This window comes from Triticum aestivum, chromosome 1B (genome assembly GCF_018294505.1).
Source record: "Triticum aestivum cultivar Chinese Spring chromosome 1B, IWGSC CS RefSeq v2.1, whole genome shotgun sequence".
Taxonomy (NCBI): domain Eukaryota; kingdom Viridiplantae; phylum Streptophyta; class Magnoliopsida; order Poales; family Poaceae; genus Triticum; species Triticum aestivum.
The window spans coordinates 544,233,174-544,237,888 of record NC_057795.1 but is presented as its reverse complement, the minus strand read 5'-3'; positions in this window follow the sequence as shown (position 1 = coordinate 544,237,888).

The following is a 4,715-nucleotide window of genomic DNA, read 5'->3' as shown; positions in this document are numbered from 1 at the left end:
AGTACAAGACAGTATGACTCACCCGAAGTGGTAAGGAAGTAGTGTATCTCGATTGGTATTTAGGCGCTTCAAGAACTCTAGGAGGCTATTCTCTGTATCTTCTCAATAGAATGGCTCTAACCATGTCTCTTGATTAACAGTATTTGGGTCAATGAACCCAATGCCATAGCGTCCAGCCTTTTTCATTTCATAGATCTTCATTCTGCATAATATCATATAAAATAATATAGTGAGGATAATTACAGGTAATGATCAACGAGCACTACAGCTAACTTGAGACTTAAATTACAGAAAGAAATCACTTATAGACAATAGCAACTGACGATAGATTTGTCGAGTGCGTCTTGATTGAATAACTGAAATAGTTCTGTAAACTCAACATACAGAGCATTCTCATGGTGGTAATGATCTGCCTTGACTTTCACCATGAGGGACTCTTGATTGGTAGTCTTGGTAATGTTCATGTACCATTCATGCAATTCATGTTGGAGAACGTACAACAACAACAACAACAACAACAACAACAACAAAGCCTTTAGTCCCAAACAAGTTGGGGTAGGCTAGAGGTGAAACCCATAAGATCTCGCAACCAACTCATGGCTCTGGCACATGGATAGCAAGCTTCCACGCACCCCTGTCCATAGCTAGCTCTTTGTCGATACTCCAATCCTTCAGGTCTCTCTTAACGGACTCCTCCCATGTCAAATTCGGTCGACCCCGCCCTCTCTTGACATTCTCCGCATGCTTTAGCCGTCCGCTATGCACTGGAGCTTCTGGAGGCCTGCGCTGAATATGCCCAAACCATCTCAAACGATGTTGGACAAGCTTCTCCTCAATTGGTGCTACCCCAACTCTATCTCGTATATCATCATTCCGGACTCGATCCTTCCTCGTGTGGCCACACATCCATCTCAACATACGCATCTCCGCTACACCTAACTGTTGAACATGTCGCCTTTTAGTCGGCCAACACTCCGTGCCATACAACATTGCGGGTCGAACCACCGTCCTGTAGAACTTGCCTTTTAGCTTTTGTGGCACTCTCTTGTCACAGAGAATGCCATAAGCTTCGCGCCACTTCATCCATCTGGCTTTGATTCGATGGTTCACATCTTCATCAATACCCCCATCCTCCTGCAACATTGACCCCAAATACCGAAAGGTGTCCTTCCGAGGTACCACCTAGCCATCAAGGCTAACCTCCTCCTCCTCACACCTAGTAGTACTGAAACCGCACATCATGTACTCGGTTTTAGTTCTACTAAGCCTAAACCCTTTCGATTCCAAGGTTTGTCTCCATAACTCTAACTTCCTATTTACCCCCGTCCGACTATCGTCAACTAGCACCACATCATCCGCAAAGAGCATATACCATGGGATATCTCCTTGTATACCCCTTGTGACCTCATCCATCACCAATGCAAAAAGATAAGGGCTCAAAGCTGACCCCTGATGCAGTCCTATCTTAATCGGGAAGTCATCAGTGTCGACATCACTTGTTCAAACACTTGTCACAACATTATTGTACATGTCCTTGATGAGGGTAATGTACTTTGCTGGGACTTTGTGTTTCTCCAAGGCCCACCACATGACATTCCGCGGTATCTTATCATAGGCCTTCTCCAAGTCAATGAACACCATATGCAAGTCCTTCTTTTGCTCCCTATATCTCTCCATAAGTTGTCGTACCAAGAAAATGGCTTCCATGGTCGACCTCCCAGGCATGAAACCAAACTGATTTTTGGTCATGCTTGTCATTCTTCTTAAGTGGTGCTCAATGACTCTCTCCCATAGCTTCATTGTATGGCTCATCAGCTTAATTCCACGGTAATTAGTACAACTCTGAACATCCCCCTTGTTCTTGAAGATTGGTACTAATATACTCCGTCTCCATTCTTCTGGCATCTTGTTTGCCCGAAAAATGAGGTTGAAAAGCTTGGTTAGCCATACTATCGCTATGTCCCCGAGACCTTTCCACACCTCAATGGGGATACAATCAGGGCCCATCGCCTTGCCTCCTTTCATCCTTTTTAAAGCCTCCTCCACCTCAGACTCCTGGATGCACCGCACAAAACACATGCTGGTCTCATCAAAGGAGTCGTCCAGTTTAATGGTAGAACTCTCATTCTCCCCATTGAACAGCTTGTCGAAGTACTCCCGCCATCTATGCTTAATCTCTTTGTCCTTCACCAAGAGTTGGCCTGCTCCATCCTTGATGCATTTGACTTGGCCAATATCCCTCATCTTCCTCTCCCGGATCTTAGCCATCTTATAGATGTCCCTTTCACCTTCCTTCGTGCCTAACCGTTGGTAGAGGTCCTCATATGCCCGACCCCTTGCTTCACCAACAGCTCGCTTTGCGGCCTTCTTCGCCATCTTGTACTTCTCTATGTTGTCTGCACTCCTATCTAGGTATAGGCGTCTGAAGCAATCTTTCTTCTCTTTAATCGCCTTCTGGACATCATCATTCCACCACCAGGTATCCTTATCTTCGCTTCTCCTTCCCCTGGACACTCCAAACTCCTCCGAGGCCACCTTACGAATGCAAGTCGCCATCTTCATCCACACATTGTCCGCATCCCCTCCTTCCTCCCAAGGGCCCTCCTTAATTACCCTCTCCTTGAACACCTGAGCTACCTCCCCCTTGAGCTTCCACCACTTCGTTCTAGCGACCTTGGCACGCTTATCCCGCTGGACATGAATCTGAAAGCGGAAGTCAGCAACCACCAGCTTATGCTGGGGTACAACACTCTCCCTAGGATGTTGGAGAACATAGTAATTTCAAAAAAATTCCTACGTACATGCAAGATCATGGTGATGCATAGCAACGAGAGGGGAGAGTGTTGTCCACGTACCCTCATAGACCAAAAACGGAAGCGTTATGACAACACGGTTGATGTAGTCGTACGTCTTCACGATCGACCGATCCTAGTACCGAACGTACGACACCTCCGCAATCTGCACATGTTCAGCTCGGTGACGTCCCACGAACTCCGATCCAGCAAAGTGTCGAGGGAGAGTTTCGTTAGCACGACGGCGTGATGACAGTGATGATGATGCTACTGACGCAGGGCTTCGCCTAAGCACCGCAATGATATGACCGAGGTGGATTATGGTGGAGGGGGGCACCGCACACGGCTAAGAGATCAATGATCAACTTGTGTGTCTATGGGGTGCCCCTGGCCACGTATGTAAAGGATGGAGGGAGGAGGAGGCCGGCCCTCATAGGGCACGCCCAAAGTGTGGAGTCCTACTAGGACTCCCTAGTCCTAGTAGGATTCCACCTCCCACATGGAATAGGAAAAGGGGAAGGGAGAAGGAGAAGGAAGGAAGGGGCCGACCCCCTTCCCTAGTCCAATTCGGACTAGTCCATGGGGAAGGGGCGCGGCTACCCTTGAGGCCTTTCTCTCCTTTCCCGTATGGCCCATTAAGGCCCAAAACGAATTCCCGTAAGTCTCCGGTACTTTGAAAAATACCCGAGTCACTCGGAACCTTTCTGATGTCCGAATATAGCCTTCCAATATATCGATCTTTACATCTCGATCATTTTGAGACTCCTCTTCATGTCCCCGATCTCATCCGGGACTCCGAACAAACTTCGGTCATCAAATCACATAATTCATAATACAAATTGTCACAGAACGTTAAGTGTGCGGACCCTACGGGTTCGAGAACTATGTAGACATGACCGAGACTCATCTCCGGTCAATAACCAATAGCGGAACTTGGATGCTCATATTGGTTCCTACATATTCTACGAAGATCTTTATCGGTCAAACCGCATAACAACATACGTTGTTCCCTTTGTCATCGGTATGTTACTTTCCTGAGATTCGATCGCCGGTATCTCAATACCTAGTTCAATCTCGTTACCGGCAAGTCTCTTTACTCGTTCCGTAATGCATCATCCCGCAACTAACTTATTAGTCACATTGCTTGCAAGGTTTATAGTGATGTGCATTACCGAGAGGGCCCAGAGATACCTCTCCAACATTCGGAGTGACAAATCCTAATCTTGATCTATGCCAACTCAACAAACACCATCGGAGACACCTATAGAGCACCTTTATAATCACCCAGTTATGTTGTGATGTTTGGTAGCACACAAAGTGTTCCTCCGGTATTCGGGAGTTGCATAACTCATAGTCTGAGGAACATGTATAAGTCATGAAGAAAGCAATAGCAACATACTAAATGATCAAGTGCTAAGCTAACAGAATGGGTCAAGTCAATCACATCATTCTCTAATGATGTGATCCCGTTAATCAAATGACAACTCATGTCTATGGCTAGGAAACTTAACCATCTTTGATTCAACGAGCTAGTCAAGTAGAGGCATACTAGTGACACTCTATTTGTCTATGCATTCACACATGTACTAAGTTTCCGGTTAATACAATTCTAGCATGAATAATAAACATTTATCATGATATAAGGAAATATAAATAACAACGTTATTATTGCCTCTAGGGCATATTTCCTTCAGTCTCCCACTTGCACTAGAGTCAATAATCTAGTTCCATCGCCATGTGATTTAACACCAATAGTTCACATCACCATGTGATTAACACCCATAGTTCACATCGTCATGTGACCAACATCCAAAGGGTTTACTAGAGTCAGTAATCTAGTTCACATCGCTATGTGATTTAACACCCAAAGAGTACTAAGGTGTGGTCATGTTTTGCTCATGAGAGAAGTTTAGTCAACGGGTC